At 35.2% G+C, this 15,170-nt stretch overlaps 1 protein-coding gene across 1 annotated transcript in view; it reads right to left on the reverse strand.

Moving 5' to 3' along the window:
* The window catches only part of LOC146526504 (uncharacterized), a 45,271-nt gene that overhangs the window by 15,798 nt on the left and 14,303 nt on the right, over window positions 1-15,170 (reverse strand). Inside the window, exon 1 of the mRNA XM_085207038.1 lies at window positions 1-15,170. This exon is cut by the window's right edge and continues 14,303 nt beyond it. The gene's annotated coding sequence lies outside the window, so the exon portion shown is untranslated.

Raw genomic sequence — 15,170 nt, forward strand, 5'->3', positions numbered from 1 at the left:
CGTTGGTACTTGGGAATATTTTCACAACTTGTTGATATGTGTATAAATAACGCTTGGCTCCTACATAGAAGAGATGGGAAGAAGACTTCATTGAAAGATTTCAGATTTGAATTGTTTGATGGGTTGTCTAAGTCTAATAGAATAGGAACAAACCAAAACGTTACAGACGATATAGGCGAGAATCTGAAAATCCATAAACCAGTCTCAGTCCGACCAACTGATAGCGTCAGATTTGATAACACAGGTCATCTTCCAGAAGCAGGTAATGAAACAATGCGTTGCAAATATTGTAAGAGTGGAAGAACATCTGTCTACTGTATAAAATGTAACGTACATTTGTGTTTTGTTGTGGGAAAAATAAAACGTAATTGCTTTCGTAATTTTCACCTAAAATAATAAAGAATAATTTAAATATTTCCTCCTTTTTTTGAAATAAATTTATAATAACCTGAATAATGTAATAAAAACAATGTCCTTGGTAGTGTACACCAAAATGTACAAACAATTTATTTATAATATTTCTGTAAAATTGGCAGTGTACATTGTGATGTACTTAAGTTTTCTCGAAACCTAGGATACCTAGATTTTTATTTTTATTTTTCTCAAGTTGTCCATTCATAAATTAAACAAAATTTATCAATAATTTCCTTTTTTTTCATATTTTTAGTTCTTGCCAAGTAAAGGGTTAACAACTATAATAAATTTATAGTAAATAGAGACGCGTTCTAGAGTGGACACCACGCCTTGGCAAGCGTAATTAAAGACGTCTTCCCGCTGGATGGGGTGACGATGTCCGCAAAGTGGCGGCAACGGCCGGATGCAGAGAGCAGAAGATCGAGCCCAGCGGCGCGCCATTGGAGAGGCCCACGTCCAGCAGTGGACGAGGACAGGCTGATGATGATGATGATGATGAAATAGTTACCCGAGTTAATTTTTTACCTTGTAATTGATGCCATTAGTACAACATTAATAACACTAGAGTATTTAATAGAATGCTCTATAAAATACTATGTACTTAGCCCAATAATATATTCTTAACCTGGTCAAACCTTTCAACGCATTTGTAAAATTTACAGATTGCAATGCAGTTCATTCACCATGTGATCTTAGCTCTAAATTGATTAGCACAGGAGAGCAAGATAATATTGTTAAAAATGTCCCTTATCAAGAAGCAATTGGGAGTTTACTTTACCTATCACAGGGTACAAGACCAGATATATGTTTTATAGTAAACAAATTGAGCAGCTTCAATAACAAACCAGAAATGCAACACTGGCTAGCAGTAAAAAGAGTACTGCGGTATATAAAGGGCACAAAGGATTGTAAATTGATATTTAGTCAAAACAAAGAAGAGGAAAGAGTGTTTGGCTACAGTGATTCAGATTGGGCTTCAGATACTAACAGCCGGCGATCATGCACTGGCTACACATTTCTGTTTCAGGGTGCTTCAGTTTCATGGTGTTCTAAACGTCAGAACACAGTCGCATTATCAACCATGGAGGCAGAGTACATGGCATTAGCTACTGCCACACAAGAGGCTTTGTGGCTACGACATTTGGAGTCAGAATTGCAGTATAATATTTCAGTTGCACCTACCATAATTTACTGTGATAATCAAAGTGCAATTAAATTTACAGGCAATGATTCCTACTATGCACGAAGCAAACATATTGATATACGATATCATTTTCTTCGCGAAAGAGTCGCTAATCAGGAAATTGATCTCAAATATATTGGCACTCAGGAAATGGTTGCCGACATACTTACAAAACCAATTTCTCAAAAGAAGACTGAAGTTTTTTTCTACAGCTATGGGTTTGCAATTAAGAAGAGGATGTTGAAATTAACTAATTGCAACACTGAATAACGCCATCTATCTTTATAAATGTCAAAAACAATGACTTGTCTGTCAATAATTTTTATTCATATACTGTAATTTGTATTGCTGTCTGTTTACTAAGTAAATTAAATAATATTGTGTTCTGGAGTTATATTTTCTTATAAATTACTTTAACATTCCATTAATTATAAAGAGAATGATGTGCCAAAAAATGAAAATCACTTGAAGATGTAATTGCAAGTTTGTACAACGTTAGTACAAGTTCTTTCGATATAGCTACTCTGCCGCTATTTTTTGAAGATGATCTAAGTGGTATTGGGGACATTGAATCAGTTGTTATGATCAATGAACATTTCATAGAAAACCAGAAAGAAGGTCAACAGAAAAAAACTGAAGTTATTTTACGTTCTACTCAGCAATTATGATTTGAAGAATATATTGTCTACAGGAAATAAACAATCAACGTCTACTAATCAAACAACTGCATGTACAACTGGCCGTTCTAGACGTCCCATTATTTATAAAAATGACGAGGATATTTCGAGGGATTTAATGTTATTGAATTAACTATTAATTTAAGCTTGCCATTTTATTAGATCTTGTTTATTTTATATATAGTATTAATATAATATTTATATATAGTATTAATATAATTATACATATATGAAAATCAAAAATACAAATAGTACAAGTTTTACATAACAATAAAACTTGTATTATTGTGGAGAGACGATGCACAGCATCTGTGAGAGGGCGCTGTATACTTCCCTTTGATTATCCAATGATTTTCACTTCCGGTTGCTGTCTTCGACCAATCAGCGATCGCCGGAAGTCACGTGGTCTCAGGTGGTAGGGCGCCGGAACGTATAAAAGGCGACACTACGCTTCTTACCTCATAGCAGATTCTCACCAGGAGCCTTAAAATGATGCTGTGCATCGTCTCTCCACAATAATACAAGTTTTATTGTTATGTAAAACTTGTACTATTATTTGGGATGTGACGATGCACAGCATCTGTGAGAGACGTGTTTATAACTCCTGGTGACCACGCACGACGCTATGTGATCTAAATCAGAATGATTGTATAAATTGATTCCGATACATTCAGATAAATTGATCTGTAAAACCACAAAAAACATGAGTAACATTGTTCTACTTATAAGCAAATTGTAAATTGCTTAATTTTTTTTAATTCAATTAATAATCGCTCTGCGGGAAGCTGAGCCAAAATAATCTAACTTCAATTATTAGATTTACTTATAATTTGCATACAAACAAATTTTAGAAGATGATTCGCAACTCGCTGATAAGCATGAGTAGGAAAGGAAGCTCGCATAACCGTCCAAATAATAAAGCTAGACGTGCTCACTTCTTCCGATAATAATTCAACAACCTGTTTATATAAGTATTGACCATTATTCATGAAGCCCTTGCGTAGCCTCACCTCCAAGTTACACAACAAAATTGTTACCTTTTGTAGCCTGCTTTCGGTAGTCCAGCTAGTTTCTTAATGTAGAACCCAGAAAAACACTTCTTAGGATGACACCACCGTCTCTAGAGCGTAATTTTCGACAGGTCACGTGTTTCACCAAAATATTTCTAAACGAAATATCATGTTAGAAGTATGAGCAGGATCGAAATGCCGATGAAAATGTCGTCCGGTCTATTGGAAACTATCTCCGGCTCAGACAGCAGGTCGTAGATAGAACCGGCAACCAACTCCATACTTCCTTTTTTAACCCTTAACTTGGTAAGGTACATTAGACTGTACATACATTTCAAAAAAAATTTACTGGTTAAATAATAATATTTTTTTGTTTTGTTTTTATTAAAAATATTACTAAATAATTTAGAATTAGTAGAAAAATATTTTCGTTGTTGCAACACTGAACAACACATGTCAAATTCAAAATGGCTTCGAAACAACAAAGTGTTGGCGGGACCCGGGTAAGTTTTTGCGTTATAAATTACTTTTTAGCTCAAAAACTAATAAAAAAGGGTGTGTTATTTGATCTAAAAACTATGTATTACTCAAAAAGTGGTTTAATGCGTTACTGTCTCAATTTTTATGGCCGATTTTGGTTGAAACAAATGTATGTACACTGCACTGCACGTTGCCAATAACGCACTAAAATACTAAAAATGAACTATGGTAACCACGCTGTACATTGCTACGTTTTTGTTTTTCAACGAATCGGCAGTTTTTGTTTATTTATTTTTTTACCTTCTCATAAAAACTGTCTGCTTTGAACTTTTTTTTTTCTTTTTCCGCCTGCAGAACTTACAACTAACTCGCGCCCATAAGATCTTGGCTTTGGTACCCGCTCAAAACGCATGCTCTGACGATAGTTCCACATCTGATGAGGAAGCAAATGCTTATATACCGACTTCACCAGATACCTCTGATCCACCTTCAATAGCATCATCACTAGAAGCCCTTAATTTGCTTGATACTTCAACTGACTCCAACAACGAACAGCATGATATACCCATTACTTTACCACTCACACCAACATTTGATGAAGTTTTTCCATCGCCGAATACAAGTAACTACAATGTTATACCCACATTGAACTCCATCCAATCTTTGCCATCTCCTTCTGTTGAACTATCATCTCCCCAGCCTAGCACCAGCGGACAGCAGTTACTACTTACCAGGTCCAAGCGTAAAAAGACAACAAAGACTGTAGTGACCAAAAAAGTAAAGGTTCAGAAATTCGCCCTAAATTATCAATGGTCAAAAGCAGTATTTCGTCACAATGTATCTCTTGAAGAAAACTTATACAATCTCCATCAAACACAAATAGAGACAGTACTGGATTATTTTTATTTCTTTTTTTCTCCTGACTTAATTACTGACATTGTTCATAATACAAATTTATATGCAGTTGAACAACTAGGTCGATCTATTCAGCTGACAGAAGATGAGATTAAAAGCTTCCTGGCCATTCAAATCATGATGGGTATAGTACAGATGCCAGCTTATACTGACTATTGGGCAAGAAAAACAAGATACCCTCTCATTGCTGATCTTATGCCTCTCAAAAAGTATCAACAAATACGTCGATATATTCATTTTGTTGATAATACTTTGGAAGATTCAGACCGTTATTTCAAGATTCGCCCCCTAATGGAGAAAATACGCAAAAATTTTCTGAAAATTGAAGAAGAAGGAAAATATTCCATTGACGAGATGATGATACCTTATAAAGGTCGTAAAGCAGGTAAACGAAAGCAGTACGTAAAAATGAAACCTAAGAAATGGGGGTTTAAGAATTTTGTCCGTGCGGGTGTTTCGGGTATCATCTACGATTTTATTCTGTATGGTGGCGACGATACCTTTCGTGGACTGACTTTTTCAGAAAAAGAAGCTACAATTGGTTTAGGAGGTATGGTAGTGCTTGCATTGTGTCAAACTATAAAGAAAAAGCCGGCCATTGTGTATGCTGATAACTTTTTTATGTCGCCTGAACTAACATATATTCTGCGGGAAGAATACGGGATCCTTAGTCTAGGAACAATAAGGACTAATCGTCTCAGAGGCTGTCAAGAGTTATTGCCAACTGACAAACAATTAAAAAAGAAGAAACGCGGTTCTAGCACCCAGGTGGTTTGCAATAAGAATAAGTTGGCAGTCGTAAAGTGGAACGACAATAAAGTGGTTACACTTATTAGCACCTACATAGACTCGTACCCCTTAGAAACAATCAAACGATACGATAAGGATGAGAAAAAGAAAGTAGATGTAGAATGTCCTCAAGTTGTCAAACATTACAACAAACATATGGGAGGGGTCGATTTAGCATATATGTTGATATCGTTATATAGAACTCCCTTCAAAAGTCACCGTTGGTACTTGGGAATATTTTCACAACTTGTTGATATGTGTATAAATAACGCTTGGCTCCTACATAGAAGAGATGGGAAGAAGACTTCATTGAAAGATTTCAGATTTGAATTGTTTGATGGGTTGTCTAAGTCTAATAGAATAGGAACAAACCAAAACGTTACAGACGATATAGGCGAGAATCTGAAAATCCATAAACCAGTCTCAGTCCGACCAACTGATAGCGTCAGATTTGATAACACAGGTCATCTTCCAGAAGCAGGTAATGAAACAATGCGTTGCAAATATTGTAAGAGTGGAAGAACATCTGTCTACTGTATAAAATGTAACGTACATTTGTGTTTTGTTGTGGGAAAAATAAAACGTAATTGCTTTCGTAATTTTCACCTAAAATAATAAAGAATAATTTAAATATTTCCTCCTTTTTTTGAAATAAATTTATAATAACCTGAATAATGTAATAAAAACAATGTCCTTGGTAGTGTACACCAAAATGTACAAACAATTTATTTATAATATTTCTGTAAAATTGGCAGTGTACATTGTGATGTACTTAAGTTTTCTCGAAACCTAGGATACCTAGATTTTTATTTTTATTTTTCTCAAGTTGTCCATTCATAAATTAAACAAAATTTATCAATAATTTCCTTTTTTTTCATATTTTTAGTTCTTGCCAAGTAAAGGGTTAACAACTATAATAAATTTATAGTAAATAGAGACGCGTTCTAGAGTGGACACCACGCCTTGGCAAGCGTAATTAAAGACGTCTTCCCGCTGGATGGGGTGACGATGTCCGCAAAGTGGCGGCAACGGCCGGATGCAGAGAGCAGAAGATCGAGCCCAGCGGCGCGCCATTGGAGAGGCCCACGTCCAGCAGTGGACGAGGACAGGCTGATGATGATGATGATGATGAAATAGTTACCCGAGTTAATTTTTTACCTTGTAATTGATGCCATTAGTACAACATTAATAACACTAGAGTATTTAATAGAATGCTCTATAAAATACTATGTACTTAGCCCAATAATATATTCTTAACCTGGTCAAACCTTTCAACGCATTTGTAAAATTTACAGATTGCAATGCAGTTCATTCACCATGTGATCTTAGCTCTAAATTGATTAGCACAGGAGAGCAAGATAATATTGTTAAAAATGTCCCTTATCAAGAAGCAATTGGGAGTTTACTTTACCTATCACAGGGTACAAGACCAGATATATGTTTTATAGTAAACAAATTGAGCAGCTTCAATAACAAACCAGAAATGCAACACTGGCTAGCAGTAAAAAGAGTACTGCGGTATATAAAGGGCACAAAGGATTGTAAATTGATATTTAGTCAAAACAAAGAAGAGGAAAGAGTGTTTGGCTACAGTGATTCAGATTGGGCTTCAGATACTAACAGCCGGCGATCATGCACTGGCTACACATTTCTGTTTCAGGGTGCTTCAGTTTCATGGTGTTCTAAACGTCAGAACACAGTCGCATTATCAACCATGGAGGCAGAGTACATGGCATTAGCTACTGCCACACAAGAGGCTTTGTGGCTACGACATTTGGAGTCAGAATTGCAGTATAATATTTCAGTTGCACCTACCATAATTTACTGTGATAATCAAAGTGCAATTAAATTTACAGGCAATGATTCCTACTATGCACGAAGCAAACATATTGATATACGATATCATTTTCTTCGCGAAAGAGTCGCTAATCAGGAAATTGATCTCAAATATATTGGCACTCAGGAAATGGTTGCCGACATACTTACAAAACCAATTTCTCAAAAGAAGACTGAAGTTTTTTTCTACAGCTATGGGTTTGCAATTAAGAAGAGGATGTTGAAATTAACTAATTGCAACACTGAATAACGCCATCTATCTTTATAAATGTCAAAAACAATGACTTGTCTGTCAATAATTTTTATTCATATACTGTAATTTGTATTGCTGTCTGTTTACTAAGTAAATTAAATAATATTGTGTTCTGGAGTTATATTTTCTTATAAATTACTTTAACATTCCATTAATTATAAAGAGAATGATGTGCCAAAAAATGAAAATCACTTGAAGATGTAATTGCAAGTTTGTACAACGTTAGTACAAGTTCTTTCGATATAGCTACTCTGCCGCTATTTTTTGAAGATGATCTAAGTGGTATTGGGGACATTGAATCAGTTGTTATGATCAATGAACATTTCATAGAAAACCAGAAAGAAGGTCAACAGAAAAAAACTGAAGTTATTTTACGTTCTACTCAGCAATTATGATTTGAAGAATATATTGTCTACAGGAAATAAACAATCAACGTCTACTAATCAAACAACTGCATGTACAACTGGCCGTTCTAGACGTCCCATTATTTATAAAAATGACGAGGATATTTCGAGGGATTTAATGTTATTGAATTAACTATTAATTTAAGCTTGCCATTTTATTAGATCTTGTTTATTTTATATATAGTATTAATATAATATTTATATATAGTATTAATATAATTATACATATATGAAAATCAAAAATACAAATAGTACAAGTTTTACATAACAATAAAACTTGTATTATTGTGGAGAGACGATGCACAGCATCTGTGAGAGGGCGCTGTATACTTCCCTTTGATTATCCAATGATTTTCACTTCCGGTTGCTGTCTTCGACCAATCAGCGATCGCCGGAAGTCACGTGGTCTCAGGTGGTAGGGCGCCGGAACGTATAAAAGGCGACACTACGCTTCTTACCTCATAGCAGATTCTCACCAGGAGCCTTAAAATGATGCTGTGCATCGTCTCTCCACAATAATACAAGTTTTATTGTTATGTAAAACTTGTACTATTATTTGGGATGTGACGATGCACAGCATCTGTGAGAGACGTGTTTATAACTCCTGGTGACCACGCACGACGCTATGTGATCTAAATCAGAATGATTGTATAAATTGATTCCGATACATTCAGATAAATTGATCTGTAAAACCACAAAAAACATGAGTAACATTGTTCTACTTATAAGCAAATTGTAAATTGCTTAATTTTTTTTAATTCAATTAATAATCGCTCTGCGGGAAGCTGAGCCAAAATAATCTAACTTCAATTATTAGATTTACTTATAATTTGCATACAAACAAATTTTAGAAGATGATTCGCAACTCGCTGATAAGCATGAGTAGGAAAGGAAGCTCGCATAACCGTCCAAATAATAAAGCTAGACGTGCTCACTTCTTCCGATAATAATTCAACAACCTGTTTATATAAGTATTGACCATTATTCATGAAGCCCTTGCGTAGCCTCACCTCCAAGTTACACAACAAAATTGTTACCTTTTGTAGCCTGCTTTCGGTAGTCCAGCTAGTTTCTTAATGTAGAACCCAGAAAAACACTTCTTAGGATGACACCACCGTCTCTAGAGCGTAATTTTCGACAGGTCACGTGTTTCACCAAAATATTTCTAAACGAAATATCATGTTAGAAGTATGAGCAGGATCGAAATGCCGATGAAAATGTCGTCCGGTCTATTGGAAACTATCTCCGGCTCAGACAGCAGGTCGTAGATAGAACCGGCAACCAACTCCATACTTCCTTTTTTAACCCTTAACTTGGTAAGGTACATTAGACTGTACATACATTTCAAAAAAAATTTACTGGTTAAATAATAATATTTTTGTTTTGTTTTTATTAAAAATATTACTAAATAATTTAGAATTAGTAGAAAAATATTTTCGTTGTTGCAACACTGAACAACACATGTCAAATTCAAAATGGCTTCGAAACAACAAAGTGTTGGCGGGACCCGGGTAAGTTTTTGCGTTATAAATTACTTTTTAGCTCAAAAACTAATAAAAAAGGGTGTGTTATTTGATCTAAAAACTATGTATTACTCAAAAAGTGGTTTTATGCGTTACTGTCTCAATTTTTATGGCCGATTTTGGTTGAAACAAATGTATGTACACTGCACTGCACGTTGCCAATAACGCACTAAAATACTAAAAATGAACTATGGTAACCACGCTGTACATTGCTAAGTTTTTGTTTTTCAACGAATCGGCAGTTTTTGTTTATTTATTTTTTTACCTTCTCATAAAAACTGTCTGCTTTGAACTTTTTTTTTTCTTTTTCCGCCTGCAGAACTTACAACTAACTCGCGCCCATAAGATCTTGGCTTTGGTACCCGCTCAAAACGCGTGCTCTGACGATAGTTCCACATCTGATGAGGAAGCAAATGCTTATATACCGACTTCACCAGATACCTCTGATCCACCTTCAATAGCATCATCACTAGAAGCCCTTAATTTGCTTGATACTTCAACTGACTCCAACAACGAACAGCATGATATACCCATTACTTTACCACTCACACCAACATTTGATGAAGTTTTTCCATCGCCGAATACAAGTAACTACAATGTTATACCCACATTGAACTCCATCCAATCTTTGCCATCTCCTTCTGTTGAACTATCATCTCCCCAGCCTAGCACCAGCGGACAGCAGTTACTACTTACCAGGTCCAAGCGTAAAAAGACAACAAAGACTGTAGTGACCAAAAAAGTAAAGGTTCAGAAATTCGCCCTAAATTATCAATGGTCAAAAGCAGTATTTCGTCACAATGTATCTCTTGAAGAAAACTTATACAATCTCCATCAAACACAAATAGAGACAGTACTGGATTATTTTTATTTCTTTTTTTCTCCTGACTTAATTACTGACATTGTTCATAATACAAATTTATATGCAGTTGAACAACTAGGTCGATCTATTCAGCTGACAGAAGATGAGATTAAAAGCTTCCTGGCCATTCAAATCATGATGGGTATAGTACAGATGCCAGCTTATACTGACTATTGGGCAAGAAAAACAAGATACCCTCTCATTGCTGATCTTATGCCTCTCAAAAAGTATCAACAAATACGTCGATATATTCATTTTGTTGATAATACTTTGGAAGATTCAGACCGTTATTTCAAGATTCGCCCCCTAATGGAGAAAATACGCAAAAATTTTCTGAAAATTGAAGAAGAAGGAAAATATTCCATTGACGAGATGATGATACCTTATAAAGGTCGTAAAGCAGGTAAACGAAAGCAGTACGTAAAAATGAAACCTAAGAAATGGGGGTTTAAGAATTTTGTCCGTGCGGGTGTTTCGGGTATCATCTACGATTTTATTCTGTATGGTGGCGACGATACCTTTCGTGGACTGACTTTTTCAGAGAAAGAAGCTACAATTGGTTTAGGAGGTATGGTAGTGCTTGCATTGTGTCAAACTATAAAGAAAAAGCCGGCCATTGTGTATGCTGATAACTTTTTTATGTCGCCTGAACTAACATATATTCTGCGGGAAGAATACGGGATCCTTAGTCTAGGAACAATAAGGACTAATCGTCTCAGAGGCTGTCAAGAGTTATTGCCAACTGACAAACAATTAAAAAAGAAGAAACGCGGTTCTAGCGCCCAGGTGGTTTGCAATAAGAATAAGTTGGCAGTCGTAAAGTGGAACGACAATAAAGTGGTTACACTTATTAGCACCTACATAGACTCGTACCCCTTAGAAACAATCAAACGATACGATAAGGATGAGAAAAAGAAAGTAGATGTAGAATGTCCTCAAGTGGTCAAACATTACAACAAACATATGGGAGGGGTCGATTTAGCATATATGTTGATATCGTTATATAGAACTCCCTTCAAAAGTCACCGTTGGTACTTGGGAATATTTTCACAACTTGTTGATATGTGTATAAATAACGCTTGGCTCCTACATAGAAGAGATGGGAAGAAGACTTCATTGAAAGATTTCAGATTTGAATTGTTTGATGGGTTGTCTAAGTCTAATAGAATAGGAACAAACCAAAACGTTACAGACGATATAGGCGAGAATCTGAAAATCCATAAACCAGTCTCAGTCCGACCAACTGATAGCGTCAGATTTGATAACACAGGTCATCTTCCAGAAGCAGGTAATGAAACAATGCGTTGCAAATATTGTAAGAGTGGAAGAACATCTGTCTACTGTATAAAATGTAACGTACATTTGTGTTTTGTTGTGGGAAAAATAAAACGTAATTGCTTTCGTAATTTTCACCTAAAATAATAAAGAATAATTTAAATATTTCCTCCTTTTTTTGAAATAAATTTATAATAACCTGAATAATGTAATAAAAACAATGTCCTTGGTAGTGTACACCAAAATGTACAAACAATTTATTTATAATATTTCTGTAAAATTGGCAGTGTACATTGTGATGTACTTAAGTTTTCTCGAAACCTAGGATACCTAGATTTTTATTTTTATTTTTCTCAAGTTGTCCATTCATAAATTAAACAAAATTTATCAATAATTTCCTTTTTTTTCATATTTTTAGTTCTTGCCAAGTAAAGGGTTAACAACTATAATAAATTTATAGTAAATAGAGACGCGTTCTAGAGTGGACACCACGCCTTGGCAAGCGTAATTAAAGACGTCTTCCCGCTGGATGGGGTGACGATGTCCGCAAAGTGGCGGCAACGGCCGGATGCAGAGAGCAGAAGATCGAGCCCAGCGGCGCGCCATTGGAGAGGCCCACGTCCAGCAGTGGACGAGGACAGGCTGATGATGATGATGATGATGAAATAGTTACCCGAGTTAATTTTTTACCTTGTAATTGATGCCATTAGTACAACATTAATAACACTAGAGTATTTAATAGAATGCTCTATAAAATACTATGTACTTAGCCCAATAATATATTCTTAACCTGGTCAAACCTTTCAACGCATTTGTAAAATTTACAGATTGCAATGCAGTTCATTCACCATGTGATCTTAGCTCTAAATTGATTAGCACAGGAGAGCAAGATAATATTGTTAAAAATGTCCCTTATCAAGAAGCAATTGGGAGTTTACTTTACCTATCACAGGGTACAAGACCAGATATATGTTTTATAGTAAACAAATTGAGCAGCTTCAATAACAAACCAGAAATGCAACACTGGCTAGCAGTAAAAAGAGTACTGCGGTATATAAAGGGCACAAAGGATTGTAAATTGATATTTAGTCAAAACAAAGAAGAGGAAAGAGTGTTTGGCTACAGTGATTCAGATTGGGCTTCAGATACTAACAGCCGGCGATCATGCACTGGCTACACATTTCTGTTTCAGGGTGCTTCAGTTTCATGGTGTTCTAAACGTCAGAACACAGTCGCATTATCAACCATGGAGGCAGAGTACATGGCATTAGCTACTGCCACACAAGAGGCTTTGTGGCTACGACATTTGGAGTCAGAATTGCAGTATAATATTTCAGTTGCACCTACCATAATTTACTGTGATAATCAAAGTGCAATTAAATTTACAGGCAATGATTCCTACTATGCACGAAGCAAACATATTGATATACGATATCATTTTCTTCGCGAAAGAGTCGCTAATCAGGAAATTGATCTCAAATATATTGGCACTCAGGAAATGGTTGCCGACATACTTACAAAACCAATTTCTCAAAAGAAGACTGAAGTTTTTTTCTACAGCTATGGGTTTGCAATTAAGAAGAGGATGTTGAAATTAACTAATTGCAACACTGAATAACGCCATCTATCTTTATAAATGTCAAAAACAATGACTTGTCTGTCAATAATTTTTATTCATATACTGTAATTTGTATTGCTGTCTGTTTACTAAGTAAATTAAATAATATTGTGTTCTGGAGTTATATTTTCTTATAAATTACTTTAACATTCCATTAATTATAAAGAGAATGATGTGCCAAAAAATGAAAATCACTTGAAGATGTAATTGCAAGTTTGTACAACGTTAGTACAAGTTCTTTCGATATAGCTACTCTGCCGCTATTTTTTGAAGATGATCTAAGTGGTATTGGGGACATTGAATCAGTTGTTATGAACAATGAACATTTCATAGAAAACCAGAAAGAAGGTCAACAGAAAAAAACTGAAGTTATTTTACGTTCTACTCAGCAATTATGATTTGAAGAATATATTGTCTACAGGAAATAAACAATCAACGTCTACTAATCAAACAACTGCATGTACAACTGGCCGTTCTAGACGTCCCATTATTTATAAAAATGACGAGGATATTTCGAGGGATTTAATGTTATTGAATTAACTATTAATTTAAGCTTGCCATTTTATTAGATCTTGTTTATTTTATATATAGTATTAATATAATATTTATATATAGTATTAATATAATTATACATATATGAAAATCAAAAATACAAATAGTACAAGTTTTACATAACAATAAAACTTGTATTATTGTGGAGAGACGATGCACAGCATCTGTGAGAGGGCGCTGTATACTTCCCTTTGATTATCCAATGATTTTCACTTCCGGTTGCTGTCTTCGACCAATCAGCGATCGCCGGAAGTCACGTGGTCTCAGGTGGTAGGGCGCCGGAACGTATAAAAGGCGACACTACGCTTCTTACCTCATAGCAGATTCTCACCAGGAGCCTTAAAATGATGCTGTGCATCGTCTCTCCACAATAATACAAGTTTTATTGTTATGTAAAACTTGTACTATTATTTGGGATGTGACGATGCACAGCATCTGTGAGAGACGTGTTTATAACTCCTGGTGACCACGCACGACGCTATGTGATCTAAATCAGAATGATTGTATAAATTGATTCCGATACATTCAGATAAATTGATCTGTAAAACCACAAAAAACATGAGTAACATTGTTCTACTTATAAGCAAATTGTAAATTGCTTAATTTTTTTTAATTCAATTAATAATCGCTCTGCGGGAAGCTGAGCCAAAATAATCTAACTTCAATTATTAGATTTACTTATAATTTGCATACAAACAAATTTTAGAAGATGATTCGCAACTCGCTGATAAGCATGAGTAGGAAAGGAAGCTCGCATAACCGTCCAAATAATAAAGCTAGACGTGCTCACTTCTTCCGATAATAATTCAACAACCTGTTTATATAAGTATTGACCATTATTCATGAAGCCCTTGCGTAGCCTCACCTCCAAGTTACACAACAAAATTGTTACCTTTTGTAGCCTGCTTTCGGTAGTCCAGCTAGTTTCTTAATGTAGAACCCAGAAAAACACTTCTTAGGATGACACCACCGTCTCTAGAGCGTAATTTTCGACAGGTCACGTGTTTCACCAAAATATTTCTAAACGAAATATCATGTTAGAAGTATGAGCAGGATCGAAATGCCGATGAAAATGTCGTCCGGTCTATTGGAAACTATCTCCGGCTCAGACAGCAGGTCGTAGATAGAACCGGCAACCAACTCCATACTTCCTTTTTTAACCCTTAACTTGGTAAGGTACATTAGACTGTACATACATTTCAAAAAAAATTTACTGGTTAAATAATAATATTTTTTTGTTTTGTTTTTATTAAAAATATTACTAAATAATTTAGAATTAGTAGAAAAATATTTTCGTTGTTGCAACACTGAACAACACATGTCAAATTCAAAATGGCTTCGAAACAACAAAGTGTTGGCGGGACCCGGGTAAGTTTTTG

The sequence above is a fragment of the Heliconius melpomene genome, unplaced genomic scaffold, assembly GCF_056956725.1.
Source record: "Heliconius melpomene rosina isolate 202511_hmr_F unplaced genomic scaffold, ASM5695672v1 ptg000031l, whole genome shotgun sequence".
Taxonomy (NCBI): Eukaryota; Metazoa; Arthropoda; class Insecta; order Lepidoptera; family Nymphalidae; genus Heliconius; species Heliconius melpomene.